Genomic DNA, 16,506 nt, shown 5'->3' with positions numbered 1-16,506 from the left:
CCCTAAAGAGGGTCACTGACCCATTTTTGATCATGTGCCTCATCACATGAGCCAAGGTTAAAAAAAAATCTATCTACCTACACACACACACACACACACACACACACACACACACACACACACACACATACATATATATATATATATATATATATATATATATATATATATATATATATATATGTATATGTACAGTGGGGCAAAAAAGTATTTAGTCAGCCACCGATTGTGCAAGTTCCCCCACCTAAAATGATGAGAGAGGTCAGTAATTTGCACTAGAGGTACACTTCAACTGTGAGAGACAGAATGTGAAAAAAAAAAAAATCCATGAATCCACATGGTAGGATTTGTAAAGAATTTATTCATAAATCAGGGTGGAAAATAAGTATTTGGTCAATAACAAAAATACAACTCAATACTTTGTAACATAACCTTTGTTGGCAATAACAGAGCTCAAAAGTTTACTATAGGTCTTTACCAGGTTTGCACACACAGTAGCTGGTATTTTGGCCCATTCCTCCATGCAGATCTTCTCGAGAGCAGTGATGTTTTGGGGCTGTCGCCGAGCAACACGGACTTTCAACTCCCGCCACAGATCTTCTATGGGGTTGAGGTCTGGAGACTGGCTAGGCCACTCCAGGACTTTCAAATGCTTCTTACGGAGCCACTCCTTTGTTGCCCGGGTGGTGTGTTTTGGATCATTGTCATGTTGGAAGACCCAGCCTCGTTTCATCTTCAAAGTTCTCACTGATGGAAGGAGGTTTTGGCTCAAAATCTCACGATACATGGCCCCATTCATTCTGTCCTTAACACGGATCAGTCGTCCTGTCCCCTTGGCAGAAAAACAGCCCCATAGCATGATGTTTCCACCCCCATGCTTCACAGTATGTATGGTGTTCTTGGGATGCAACTCAGTATTCTTCTTCCTCCAAACACGACGAGTTGAGTTTATACCAAAAAGTTCTACTTTGGTTTCATCTGAAGGCAAGGCAAGGCAAGGCAAGGCAAATTTATTTGTATAGCACAATTCAACAACAAGGTGATTCAAAGTGCTTTACAGAGACATTAGAAACAAAAACAAATAAAAAGCATGATTTAAAATTAATTAAAACAAGCAAACAAACAAACTAACTAAACACACACATTTCACACCTGTTCGCGCGATCTGAACCCTTATCGTAAGGGGAGCTACCAGTCCTTCTGTGGACGAGCTACTTTCTATTCTAAATTCCCTGAATTTAAAATACTCTCTAGACCCAGTCTAGACCCAGTTGGGGAGCTACCCAGAGCTCTAATCCCACACCTGTTCGCGCGATCTGAACCCTTATCGTAAGGGGAGCTACCAGTCCTTCTGTGGACGAGCTACTTTCTATTTTAAATTCCCTGAATTTAAAATACTCTCTAGACCCAGTCTAGACCCAGTTGGGGAGCTACCCAGAGCTCTAATCCCACACCTGTTCGCGCGATCTGAACCCTTATCGTAAGGGGAGCTACCAGTCCTTCTGTGGACGAGCTACTTTCTATTTTAAATTCCCTGAATTTAAAATACTCTCTAGACCCAGTCTAGACCCAGCTGGGGAGCTACCCAGAGCTCTAAACCCACTTAACAAACAAACAAACAAACAAACAAACAAACAAACAAACAAACAAACAAACAAACAAACAAACAAACAAAACAGTATATAAAATCAAAACAGATAAAATCAGAACAGTAGATAAAATCAGTAGTTAATGTAAGTTTTGAAATTTAAGCTTAACAAACAAACAAAACAGTATATAAAACCAAAACAGATAAAATCAGAAATAGATAAGATCAGTAGTTAGTGTAAGTTTTGAAATTTAAGCTTAAAAGTGTGGATTTGGTGCTTTATTCAAATGCAGCTGAGAATAGGTGAGTCTTCAACCTGGATTTAAATAAACTGAGTGTTTCAGCTGATCTGAGGCTTTCTGGGAGTTTGTTCCAGATATAAGGAGCATAAAAGCTGAATGCAGCTTCTCCGTGTCTGGTTCTGACTCTGGGAACTGATAAAAGACCGGATCCAGATGACCTGAGGGATCTGGAAGGTTCATACTGGGTCAGCAGGTCACTGATGTATTTTGGTCCTAAACCATTCAGAGCTTTATAGGCCAGCATCAGAACTTTAAAGTCTATCCTCTGACGGACAGGTAGCCAGTGTAAAGACCTCAGAGCTGGACTGATGTGGTCCACTTTTTTGGTCTTAGTGAGGACTCGAGCAGCAGAGTTCTGAATGAGCTGTAGTTGTCTGACTGATTTTTTAGGTAGACCTGTAAAGATGCTGTTACAGTAATCAAGCCTACTAAAAATGAATGCATGGACTAGTTTTTCCAGGTCCTGTTGAGACATCAGATCTTTTATCCTTGAAATATTCTTGAGGTGATAGTAAGCTGACTTTGTTATTGTCTTAATGTGTTTTTCTAAGTTTAGGTCTGCATCCATCACTACACCCAAATTTCTCGCCTGGTTTGTGGTTTTTAGATGTATAGATTGAAGTTCTCTGGTGACCTGTAATCGTTTTTCTTTGGCGCCAAAGACTATTACTTCAGTTTTGTTTTTGTTTAGTTGGAGAAAATTGTGGCACAACCAGTCATTGATTTCCTCAATGCATTTACCAAGAGCCTGTACAGGGCCTCGGTCTCCTGGTGACATTGTGATATATATTTGTGTGTCATCTGCATAGCTGTGGTAGTTTATTTTGTTGTTCTTTATAATCTGTGCCAGTGGGAGCATGTAAATGTTAAACAGAGGGGGTCCCAAGATGGAACCTTGGGGAACTCCACATGTGATACTTGTCTGCTCAGATGTGAAGTTACCTATTGATACAAAGTATTTCCTGTTTTCTAAGTATGTTTTGAACCAGTTTAGTACAGTTCCTGAAAGACCTGCCCAGTTCTCCAGTCGTTTGAGTAATATGTTGTGGTCAACTGTATCAAATGCTGCACTGAGATCCAGTAAAACTAGGACTGACATTTTTCCACTGTCTGTATTCAGACATATGTCATTAAACACTTTTGTCAGAGCGGTTTCAGTGCTGTGGTTCTGTCTAAAACCTGACTGGAAGGCATCGTAGCAGTTATTCTGTGTTAAGAAGTAATTGAGCTGTTGAGAAACTGCTTTTTCAATGATCTTACTTAAAAATGGGAGATTTGAGATCGGCCTGTAGTTGTTCATTTGTGTCTTGTCAAGATTGTCCTTTTTCAGTATAGGTTTGATTACAGCAGTTTTTAGTGGTTCTGGAAACACACCTGACATTAAGGAAAAGTTGACGATCTGTAACAGGTCTGACTCTAAAGTCTTTGAGACCTTTTTGAAAAAACTTGTTGGCAGGACATCTAAACAGCAGGAGGAGGAGTTCAGTTGACCTAAGATGTCCTCCAGGTCTTTGCTGTTAATAGGGTGAAACTGTTTGATGGTGTTTAAACAGCTTTTCGGTGGACACAGTACATATCCTGGATCTGCTGTTGATGTTCCAACTGCTTGTCTAATCTTTTGGATTTTGTCTGTGAAGAATTTGGCAAAGTCATTGCAGGCCATGGTTGAATGAAGTTCAGCTGCCACTGGCACAGGAGGGTTTGTTAGCCTGTCAACTGTAGAAAATAAGACCCGAGCATTATGGCTGTTTTTAGTGATGATGTCAGAGAAGTAGGACCTTCTTGCACTCCTCAGTTGTAAATTATAATTGTGAAGTTTCTCTTTATAGATGTCATAATGAACCTGGAGGTTTGTTTTTCTCCATCTGCGCTCAGCTTTCCTACACTCTCTTTTTTCATTTTTCACTAGTGTGGAGTTTCTCCATGGAGACTTTTTCCTTCCAGAGATAACCTTCACCTTAATGGGGGCAATAGTGTCCATTACATTTAACATTTTTGCATTAAAGCTATTGACGAGCTCATTGACTGAACCTTTGGACAGGTCAGGTGTTAATGGGAAGACCTGGTTAAAGATCTCACTACTGTGTTCAGTTATACACCGTTTTGTGATCACTGCTGTTGATATATTTGTGTGGGCTGAGATTTTACTTTCAAAGAAAACACAGTAATGATCAGATAAGCCCACATCAGACACAGTAATGTTTGAAATGCTCAGGCTCTTGGAGATCAGTAGGTCGAGAGTGTGTCCTCTATTATGTGTGGCCTCTGTTACATGCTGAGTCAGCCCAAAGTTGCCCAGAGTGTTACTCAGGTCTTTAGTCCCTTTGTCCTGAGGGTTGTCCACATGGATGTTAAAATCCCCAACAATAATTACACAGTCGAAATCAACACAGATCACAGACAGCAGTTCACTGAGGTCATTAAAAAAGTCTGTGCAGTATTTGGGAGGCCTGTAAACATTAAGAAACACAACTTTGGATGGGGCCTTCAGCTGTAAAGCCACATATTCAAAAGACTGAAAACTTCCAGGAGATAGCTGCTTACATTGAAATGATTCATTAAATAAGACAGCAACCCCTCCTCCTCTCCTGCTCACCCTGGCCTCACTGATAAAACTGTAGTTAGGAGGGGTCGTCTCGATGAGAACAGCTCCACTGTTATTTTGGTCCAACCAAGTTTCAGTTAAAAACATAAAATCAAGGCTGTGCTCAGTGATTAAATCATTAATTAAAAATGTTTTCCCAGATAAAGATCTAACGTTTAATAAAGCCAACTTAAGTGTTTTAGAGGCATTACTTGTCCCCTCGTGTTTGGGAGCAGTCTGTGGCACACAAGGTATGTTTACTACGTTTAAAGATCTTTTAGAGTGCAGCTCTCTGTGTTTTGACCAGGCCACATGTCTCCTTCTGTCACCTAAAAGTACAGAAATTTTAAAACCTTCTAGTAAACAGGGTCCCAGCTTCTCCTGGGAAAAGTCACCACTGCCATAATCCTCGCAGCCCGGACCCTCCACACATCACACATCAGACTGCGGAGACAAAGCATGAAGGTGGTAAAGAGGAACTAAGGGGGGCGAGGCTGGGCAATGTGACTTCGATTGCTCTGTTGAGGGTGGGGCTCGGTGGCGAACCTTTGGCTGCTTTGGTGGGGGGTTTATGGGGGACAAAGAGGGATTGGGCCGGGGGGTAGATCTGAGCCCAGCATTGACCCGCTCCATCATCTCTTCAGTGAATTTCAGGTGTGGGGAGGAGGGAGAAAGGGAGGGGGAGGAGGGTGATGGGGGTGATGGCCTGTCAGGGGTTTGGGGGACTGGGGAAGATCCTGGTCCTGGTCGTTGGTGTTGTTGAGAGAGTTGGAGGCAAATAGGGACCCCTCTTCTTGCCTCTTCTTGCCTCAGATGTCTCTCCTTTCTGAGGCTCTTCCCGGGTGGGGGCAAATGGAGCTCCTCCTCAAGGTTTCTGCTGGGCTTTGTCTGTTCTTGGAGTACTGTTTGTTCTTTATGAGATAACTCCTCATTTATCTCAGCCTTGGCTCCAAGCACAGATGGATGACGTATGGAATAAAACAAGTTGGAGGTGAACAGTTTCACCCCTGACTTGTTAAAATTAAATCCATTTGCTTTAAACAGATGCCTGCGTTCCCAAAAAATATTAAAGTTGTTGATAAAATGCACTGAGTGGTCAGCACATGCTGATATAAGCCATTTATTCAGTGTAAACAGCCTGCTGAATCTCTCGTCTCCTCCTCTGACCGGCGGTACAGGTCCACTGATGAATACAGCTGCATTCAGAGAGTTTACAGTGTTTAATAATCCAATAAAGTCCCGTTTCAGAACCTCCGATTGTTGTTTGGACACATCGTTTGACCACATGACATTCTCCCAATCCTCTGCTGTATCATCCATGTGCTCTCTGGCAAACTTCAGACGGGCCTGGACATGCACTGGCTTCAGCAGCGGAACACGTCTGGCACTGCGGGATTTGATTCCCTGCCTTTGTAGTGTGTTACTGATGGTGACCTTTGTTACTTTGGTCCCAGCTCTCTGCAGGTCATTCACCAGGTCCCCCCGTGTGGTTCTGGGATCTTTGCTCACCGTTCTCATGATCATTTTGACCCCACGGGATGAGATCTTGCGTGGAGCCCCAGATTGAGGGAGATTATCAGTGGTCTTGTATGTCTTCCATTTTCTGATGATCGCTCCCACAGTTGATTTTTTCACACCAAGCTGCTTGCCTATTGTAGATTCACTCTTCCCAGTCTGGTGCAGGTCTTGATGTCATTTCGGGTCTTGATGTCAGTGGGTTCTATCTCCTCCTTTGGCCATCTTATTATCCCAGGGTACCTGATCACGGGCAGGACGTAGGTGTTAATAGCCTGGATCTTGTTCTCACCATTCAGTTGACTCCTCAGGACTTGCCTCTGCAGGTATTTGGTGGTTGCAGCTTTCCTAGCAGCCTCTTCATTGTTCTCATTTTCCTGTGGTATCCCCAGGTACTTGTTGCTGTCCTGTATATCTGCAATGTTGACTTCTGGTAGTTCGATCCCCTCAGTTCTTATTACCTTCCCTCTCAGGGAAGGTAGTAAGAACTACGTAAGTAAACTGCTTTACTTAAAGTCCTTAATGATCTTCCAATCAGAGCTGACTCTGGTCTTCTCACCATTCTTGTCCTTTTGGATCTGAGCTCAGTCTTCGACACCATCTCTCATTCTGTCCTTCTAAGCAGACTTTCCTCCAAATCCAACCTTTTGAAGGCGAACCATTTCTTACTCACTATCGATAACTCCACAGTTTTCCCTTCTCCTCAGGTTAAAAGCCTTGGTGTCATCCTAGACAGTTCACTTTCCTATAAATCTCACATCAATAATCTCACCCATTCTGCCTGTTTCCATCTACACAACATTAACAGATTACGTCCTTCTCTTTCCACCTAGTCTACGTCCATTCTTGTTCCCAGTCTTGTTACCTCCCGTATTCACTACTGGAATTCTCTTTTGCATGGTCTCCCCCAAAAATCCCTCCATAATCTTCAACTGGTTCGGAACGCTCGCATTATCACCAGCAATGTTCCCTCTAAGCTGTGCGCGTGCGCAATTGCCCACTGCTGGCACGGTCTCTGCGCACAGAAAATCTGCGTTGCGCACAAAAAAAAAATCTATCCTGAATTGAAATTAAAATTAACATTTTAACAATTCTGTTTTGCAGTGTTACTCAGTAAGTGACTGGCTGCTCCCGTATGGGATTAGAATGATGGCACCTTATCCCATAGTCCAGCCAATAATGCGATTCACATTCGTATATACGCAGCTAATCAACATCGTTGACAAGCATGGCTGATGTGGAGTGAAGCCACGTTAATGACAACGTGTACAACCATTGGAGATGTGAGCAGGACAGACGGAACAGTTGACGGAACGGAAAAAGTGTGGACTTCATATGAGTTTTTAAATTGTGTTGATAGGCCATGTAAAACCAGAGTTATGATAAAAATATATACAATGTTTGTTCTTTTCCTGAATACTATCGTATTCGAGGTAAGCGTTGGAGGTGGCGTTGGATAGGGAGGGTGATGCGTCAGTGAGTGCTTATCAGTATCAGTATATGTATGTGTGTGCGTGTCCATAGTTCAGCTGAGACAGTGTCCTTCGCCCCGCCAGGCTAAGTAAACAGTCTTCCAGCCAACCCAGGTGGCCTTGTAGGGAATGGGAAGGAACAGACTAAACACAGTCGTTATCAGGGAGTACAGCTCCAGCCTTGAGCCCACAGCTGGCGCAGAAGGGGTAGCCGGATTATGATGGTGATTTTTCTTTTGCAAACAACTCATGAGAATTTCAATCTGTTTTTAACACTCCGACACTGGTCTCTCAATCTCTCGTTAATAGCTGTGAGTTTCTCCATGATGTTATTAGCCGTCGATTCTGTGGTCTTGTCACTCTTTTGCTCACATAGCAGATTCCGAGACCTCACGACCGCAGCCAACTGATCCGAGATGTAATCCAGCTTCCGCCCAGAGATGTTGTTCTGAGTTGTTTCTTTCCTGATGTAATCCAACATACAAATACGCTCAGAGGTGTTATTCTGAGCATTCACTGCAGTCGTAAGCACCTCCAAGCTCTTAACCCTGCTGCCTTGAGTGAGCCCTTTCTGAGAAGTCGCACCTGTCGTTCCAATCCCAGCGGGCAGCCTTGTGGGGGTTTGAACAGCCGGTTCCGCTCTTTTAATTTTCCGATAAGCCAGGTCCAAGCTAGCTCTGATCAGCAAGAACCCTGTTATCATGGTTCCGAATAGGTAGATATCTTCAGCGTCCTCGATCGACAGTCCCGCCAGGCACACTATCCTCTGCCACCCGTCCATCGTGTATCCAGCCGGGAAAGTCCCTCCAGGGCACTCGGGTTCTCCCGAGCCCAGACTTCTCGTTAAAGGGTGTCAATGGCATTCAGAAACCAGTTGATCAAATCCATAATTCTCTTTTAGGTTGTAGACACAGACTGTGAGAGAGTGTTCCAGGGAAAGTAATACAAAAAAGACATGAGACTAGACAAGGACATAAGAACTAGCAGGGAAGATAAGGGAGAGGGGGAAAAGTGCGTCCGCCTCCTCCGAGAGCCAAAGAAAGAGTTTTAGAGCTTTATAACAAACAAAAAAAGAACTTGGAGTTCAAGTTATTTTTCTTTCCAATAGTGTTAACATACTACACAGGTCATGAACAATATTTTTTAAAATTTTCATTGTAAGTGGGCTAAAGCAGTTAATTAAGAGAAGTCTAACATAAATGCTGTAATTTGATTATTTTAATAAACCATGTAACTTGGATGGATTCGATGCTGGCATAACAACAGTGCACACATCTTCTGTTGCTCACAGTGGTCCAAGGGACCGCTCAGGGAGTTTGTGTGTTCGCGCAGACACATGAAAGATTACAGTGAACATTGATCACCAGAACCCCCTCTTACCAGCACAACACCCCTGTTCGTCAGGAACTTCACTGGCTCCCAGTAAAATTCCGGATAGTATACAAACTTCTGCTCACCTTCAAGGCCATCCATAACCTTGCACCTCCTTACCTTTCTGACCTGTTAAGCACTATCTCTTCTGCCCGCTCACTTCAATCTTCTTCTTCTATCCAGCTTTCTGTGCCTTCCTTCCGCCTCACCACCATGGGAAGCAGAGCTTTCAGCTACTCTGTTCCCAGGCTGTGGAACTCTCTACCCCCAGATATAAGAAACATTGGTTCTCTCCCCCAGTTTAAATCTCAACTAAAAACCCATCTGTTCAAATCTGCATATTCACTGTGAACCCACTGTTTGTTAATTTTTTCTCATGGTTTTGTTTTTATTGTTCTTCATTGTGTCATTGTTCTATTATGTGTTTTATTGTACAGTGTCCTTGAGTGTCTTGAAAGGCGCTTTATAAATAAATTTTTTTATTATTATTACTACTACTTTCTTTCTTGCAGTCCTGGAAGGTGCCCCAGGTAGGGGGACTTCATCACACGACCAATTACAGCATGAATTGATGGGTTTGATTGGAAATAACAAAATGCCTGATCTCTATTATCACAGTTTTCATAACAACAATCATGTTTGAGAATGAGGATGCCCATAAGTACAACATGCACCAGGACACCCAGCTCACAGTTCAATTATCAATTTAATGATCATATCATTGGAATTTATAAACTATATAATAAATAATGTATTTTATTTATAAGTGCCTTTTAAGAAATTCAAGGGCACCTTAAAAGCAATTAAACATCAAAGTATGTATAAATTAACAGATAAAAAAGAAAAAAGAGTTAAAAACCAGTAAATCCTAAAACATAATCAAACTGAAAGGCTGACTTTAATGATAGGAAGAGAATCAATGTTGCAAATGTGGTTTTGGGATTTCCAAAGACGAGGGGTCACATGGCTGAAAACTCTAAACCGATGGTGGTCAAATGAGCAGGTGGTATAATGAGAATAATGGTGGAGAAGAATCAAAGAGTATGGGATGGGTGACAATGTTCAGTAGATAACAAGAGTATAGAAAGAACTAAAAGTAAGATGCACAATCTTACACATTTATGCAATATTTTAAAATAAGCAAGTGAAGAGTCTGAAACACAGGATTAAGATGTTCTGAAAGATATTTTAGTTTTGACACGGTCAACTGTATGCAAGCTGTGAAGAAATTTCTGTGGTAGGCCAGAAAAGATCGAATTACAATAATCAATACAAGATGTAATCAGAGCACATACAAGAATAGGAGTACTTTGAGCTGCAAAGGATGGGCATAGCCAAATAATGTTACTTAGATCATGTGTTATTGATATTTGTTTCATAATCTGAGGTGCTATCAAAAACAACTAAATTTAACATATGAGGAAGGAGAGGTTTGTCAATACTCTCTATTTATTGACAATTCCAAAAGCAAATGTATTGAATTCATCCAAAACAGTTTTGGTTCCTACCAGAAGAACCTCTGTTTTGTGTTTGAATTAACTACTACTATTGAATTGAGAAAATTAGCAGACAACCATGATTTTAGTCTTTCTTCCCCTGGTACCTGTCATGGTCTTGGGTCTGTAACTGGGCATTTGTGTTTGACTTCTGACTTCTTTAATATTCTGAGGTGAAGATCCCAGTTGTGGTTATTATAGTTGTGATCCGTCTTTTTGTATCCCCAGGTCTTAGTTTCATATCTAGCCTTTGGTTCTCTGTCACCAAAGGCCCGTGAGTTCCTTGTCACAGTCTCTCTCATCCTCTGGCTGTTAGTCCCGTCAGATTAGTTTGTCTCAGTTTAGGTTTCTTGTGTCTGAGTTTTGACTTCAGTCCTGCATTTTGGCTCAATCCTGTCTGCCTCTTACAGCGGTACATGATAGTACCTGATAGCTGATACCAGAGGTATAGTTTGATTAGAATTATGCATGATTCACTATTAGCAATTAAAAAACAGTTAAACAGAAACAGTTTTAACACTATCACTTCTCTGATAAATAAAATCTGGATGTTAAGTTCTTTTATTCCAGTTCTGAGTAAAGATGAGCTGAAGGATCTCAGTCTCTGTGACGAAGAGGCTATCTCAAGCCTTGGCATTTGTAGGCTCCATTCGCAGCAGAAGAGCTGTCGGAGAGATTTTCCATGTCACGGGTGTCTTTTTACTGTAAGTAAATATGCCAAAATTAAAGGGGACTGGCCCACAAACCTTTAAACCAGTGGTTCCCAAAGTGTGTGTGTGTGTGTGTGTGTGTGTGTGTGTGTGTGTGTGTGTGTGTGTGTGTGTGTGTGTGTGTGTGTGTGTGTGAGAATTTAAAAAAAAGAGAATGCTTGGACACTGCTTGCATAATGGACAGGTTTTTGACGGGGCTCCCACACAAACGCAAAGCAGAAGATGAGGCATCCCCAAATATGCTTCCAAACCAACGTCCTTCCAAGCTAAAGACTAGAAAATGTGATGAAATATATCTTCCCTTTGGCTTCACCTGCACAACGGTGGTGCCAAGGTAGGTCTCTGCGAGAGAATTTGTTTGCCCTGCATCAGGAGCATGCGCTGGGCTGTCCAAATCACGGACAAACAGGATCCCACAGCTGTTTTAAACCCATTTGCACAGAGGCATTTTTTGAAAAATGTATTGATAGCAATGTTGAATATTATTACACATTAAAAAAAACAAAACAAAAAAAAACAACTACATGTAAAATAATTACACTATAAAGATTATTTGTTTTTCTGTTATTTAAAAGAGGTAGTTTATTTTATGTATTTCTCAACCTGTAATTTATTGCAGTTTATTTGTTTCATTATTTACAAAAGGTTTGAGGTGTGAAATAAACTTGATGCTTTGATTCAAATGGAGTTTGAAGTCAAATATGGGTGTGTGTGGTTGGAGGATGTGTTTGTGCTGGACCGCCGTTACTGTGGCTTGTGAATGGTCCCAAGCCTTCATGATGCTACCTCTCCTTGCCATTTTGATGCGGGTTGATTCATTTTCATCTGACAAAAGAATGCTGTTGCTACTCCGGCTTTTTTGGGGACCTTTTGGCAAAGTCTAACCTGGCCTTACTATTTTTAGCCTGATGAAAGAAGTAGAAACATATGATCATCTACCACAGTAGATGTATACAGATTTTTATGGGGGGGGGGGCTTGCATTTTTTTAACAATAAGCATAAGCACAAGCTTTTTTGTGTGTGTTCGGAATAATAATCAACATTTTTTAAGTTGTATAATTCGTTTTTAATTATTTTTAAACATTAATTTGTTCATAATTGTCTAAAAAGGTTTTTTGTTTGGGTTCATGTATGGCATTTAAACAGCTTTCCATTGTACATCAAGGTTTGATCTGTCAGCTCTCAAACATTGGAGTAATTCAACTTGTATTTAGAATCACAATAAATAGCGCGAGTATGGCATTTGTCTTGTTTGTGAGATTGCACAAATAGAAAACAAATGAAAAAATACAATGACTTAAGCACAGCTATTCCAGTGAGTACAGGAAAGAGATTTTACTGTCCAGATGAGGAATGCCTCACTAATATGACAGACCTATTACCAGTAACGATCCACCAGACAAATGATGCAGCAGCCGATTCAATTTAACATCTACATTAGCCGTGTGATGTGATTTAGGGGATGCATGCACGCTTATTTTCCAGCCGGCACACACACACACACACACACACACACACACACACACACACACACACACACACACACACACACACACACAAATACAGTCACCATCAACACAAATGCATGCTAAAGTCTGCATGCTCAGTAACACATAAATTTTGTAAGGTTTTTTTCAGTCCTCTTCCAAATACAGACACAAATACACATCTTTGGCCACACACACACACACACACACACACACACACACACACACACACACACACACACACACACACACACACACTGTCAGGCTGTTATGAATTCCACAGAGCGGAGTGCAGAGCAGGAGAGGGATAATGATAATAAATGGAGAGAGCCTGAATATTATTTGACTACTGTGCCAATATTAGCTCCTCATCTAGCCAGTGTACCTCACATTAAACAAGCCTAACACTTAATGTCATGGTGCGGCTGTGCAGTAGGCAGGAAGGACACCAGAGACAAAAGCGAACTCAAACGGGCAGCTTTATTGCTCAACTCTTATAAAAGCACAAGGAAACAAAGGCCAGGGGTAGATAATAAAAAAACTGAGATGCTTCAAGGAAAAACATGCTACTGGGAGGGATGCAGCCATGAGGGGCAACGTGACAAAGGACAAAGGAAGACTTGAACAATAAATATATCAGGCAATGAGGGGAGATTTATCACCAACCTAGACACGAAACAGAGAACCAAAGCAATACTAACAGAAACTAGGAACAAAGCCACTTCTTGAAACCCAAAAGACACTGAAAAATGCTAACCTCTGGGTCCACAATTCAAGAATCCTGACGCTGACATGTGTCCAAGACTAACTGTTTTTTCCCACTTTCACAAAAAATATGACTTTTGGTTTTGGTTCACTTTACTGTTCCACTCACCATTTAGTTGGAAGAGGTAACAGGGAACTAATGATGACATTAATTCAATTATAAAAAAAATGTAACAAGTGCAAACTGTGAAAACTACACATACAACTATCTGTACAGTCCAAATTGAACTGATATGAAATGACAAAATATACTCAAATAATAGTTCCCTATGTGGCACCATTTTTAAGACAGATTTATTATTAAAACCTGTTTTGGATTATAACTTGTTTCACATGGATCCAATCCCAATTGTCACTGGAGGAGAGTCAGGCTACTCACGTATCACTTGATGTCTGATTATGAAAATTATTTAGTCCCACATTCACACCAACAGTTAATTTAGAATTACCAATTAGACACCAACTTCCTGTAATGATCTTCCTGTAGATATATGTCTTAACTACTCTGTCACAGTATAGTAGTGAACGAGTTGTTAACCATGAACAGCAAATGCACCATTTCGTCTTTGTTTTTTAATTATGGTGAAAAATAACAGAAAAGTGTTTGCAGAATAATATAAAGTAATCATAAAGTTAACTTCCTTAAAAGTTATGCTTATAAAATGTCATCATTTTCTTTCATTACCAATTGTTACCTGTTAGACTTTTTTTTTTAAATTAACTGTGGCCTTGAAAAACAGTGTGGATTAAAGAGATTCTTGTTGCAATTCCCGCAAGGGTCTCCTGAAAACCTGAAAACATAATTCCTCAGAACACAGCTGTCCACAGGAATTAAGAGGCATAAGTTAATGCTGTCTAACATTAATCACTGCCATTTCTGGCATGACAGCAGTCAGCAAGAAGTCATTTATATATGGGCCAGGTGTAGGTCTTAAGTTATTCGTTCTCCCACTTGCTAGTGTTAAGTTATAGTCTAACTCCTTAATGAAAGCTACATTTGGGCTACAGCTGCTGCACCATCTGGCACTGTAAATTATGGAAGGGAACATCTAGTGTACACTGGATTGTGCTATACAGCAAAACCCTGTAACGTGTATTACATTAAGAGGCTAGTCTGCTGATACCTCTGTCACTCAGGACTCTATTATCATACTATCCATGCATAGGCACGTATGCACACACACACACACACACACACACACACACACACACACACACACACACACACACACACACACACACACACATACAGTATGCCTGTATGTGTATAGACAAAGTGATTATAACTTGTTGTTGTTGTTGCATGTTGGTCCAACACACATCTCCCACACCTTTTACACAGTTTTAGACATTTTAATTAACTAAAGAAAACCAAAAATTCTTTAAATAAAAGGAACACAAATATATAAAAGCCATAGTGTGGAAGTTAAGGCCACGTTTGTTATATATATTCTGCTCTCTTCTAACACATCAAATGAGAACACATGTTATGTATGTATGTTTTTGCTTGGGTTTCTCATCAGCCCAGGCCTGACTTGGTCCTCCATCAACCCATGCCGTCAGTTTGACTCTACTATTCTTAGTGGGTCCATCTGCCACTATAGTCCCCCTGGACACCATGCCTTCAGACACAGTTCCCATCTGACAAACTGCTCTTACTTCCCCATACAGACAGGATGTATTAAATTGGTCATGGTAGGATTCTACTGCATTGTGTTTAATTAACACCGGTTGTCACTGTATAGGGGCTGGTGGGAGATGTAAATATCCTGAGGTTTCGCTTTGGCTCAGCACGGTGACGTTAGATGACAAAATACAGTATGAAAAATGTATGTGATCTGTCAGAAATCCACAGAAAGGCAGCACGAAAGAAATCCACACTGTGGGTCAACCTTTAGAAACAAATTTGGCTTTTGAAAAAAGACTTTCCTCTTCCCTGAACATGAATTAACCAACTGAAACCTTACTTGTTTGACACATTGCTGGTTTACTGATGTTTCTGAGTTGGATTTATTAAAACCTGTTTCAATAAAAGAGATTTTGGTCCTTACTATCATAAAACAATAAATGAAAAGAACATTACATATAGCATGTTTGTAATGTGGACACCTGTCAAAAGGATGCCTGTAAAAACCATCAGACGAGCAAAAACAGTTGCATCAAGTTATGGTCGTCTTTAATCCTGCTGCTGCAACATTTGAAGCTAAATTCTAAATTTGACAGTTTCTAGTTCTATATAGTTTATTTAGTTGAGTTGCAGATTTTTCTCTCCACCAAAATGAGCTTCCATAATTGCATTTTTTATAATAATGATAATAATAATCATAATAAAAATAATAAGCGAATACAACTGCTAGATTTTGTTTTACACAATACAGGAGTGTGTTTTTGCTCTTCTCTATCTTTCCTTAGGTCCATCATTGTCTACAGGTTTCATGGGAAGTATCAGAAGCAATAGAGGAGAGCAGGTGGAAGAGAGGGAAGGCCAAAGCTGTGCATAGTGGCCTTCCCTGACCTGGACTGCTTTGTGAAAGTCAGAGGCTAACAAAAAAGACAGAATACAGTAAGAAAAGAGAAGGGATGGCAGACAGTAAGAGAAAAGAAGGGAAAGGGGAGGTGTGAAGAAGGAAAAAGCTAAAAGAGAAAAAACAAAAACGGCAGCGAACAAGGGAAAGAGACTTGACAAAGACAGTCCCTGGGGTTGTCTTCCTTCTTCTGTGTGCAATTATATGTGCATGTGTGTGTGTCTGTATGTGTGTGCATGTTTGTGTAATGAGCATAGTGGGCTCCTGAAGCACTCATGCTGAGTTGCAAAACCAAAAGAGACAATAGAATGGCTGCAAAGAGGGGAGAGGGAAGTCGTTATGGACCCAATAATACATATATATGCAGGCAAGTCACACACAAAACTCCAGTGAATCAGTGAGCCAAAACTGTCACAGTGAGAGAAGGTTCCACTGGGTGCCAAGTTGTGTCCCTGTCGATTAGAAAAATGCTGGTGGCATTTGAAACAAACATACACACACACACACACACACACACACACACACACACACACACACACACACACACACACACACACTTTGAAAAAAAGAGTAGAACAGGCCTTGCAGTACAAGAGTGTATCTTCTTGTCACATCTGGCTTGTGGAACTGAACAACGAATGAACTGAGTACAACGTTATGACACAGTTTAAAAGCTACAGAACAAACAAA

The sequence above is a fragment of the Rhamphochromis sp. 'chilingali' genome (assembly GCF_963969265.1).
Source record: "Rhamphochromis sp. 'chilingali' genome assembly, chromosome: 4".
NCBI classification, from domain to species: domain Eukaryota; kingdom Metazoa; phylum Chordata; class Actinopteri; order Cichliformes; family Cichlidae; genus Rhamphochromis; species Rhamphochromis sp. 'chilingali'.
This window is presented reverse-complemented; position numbering follows the sequence as displayed.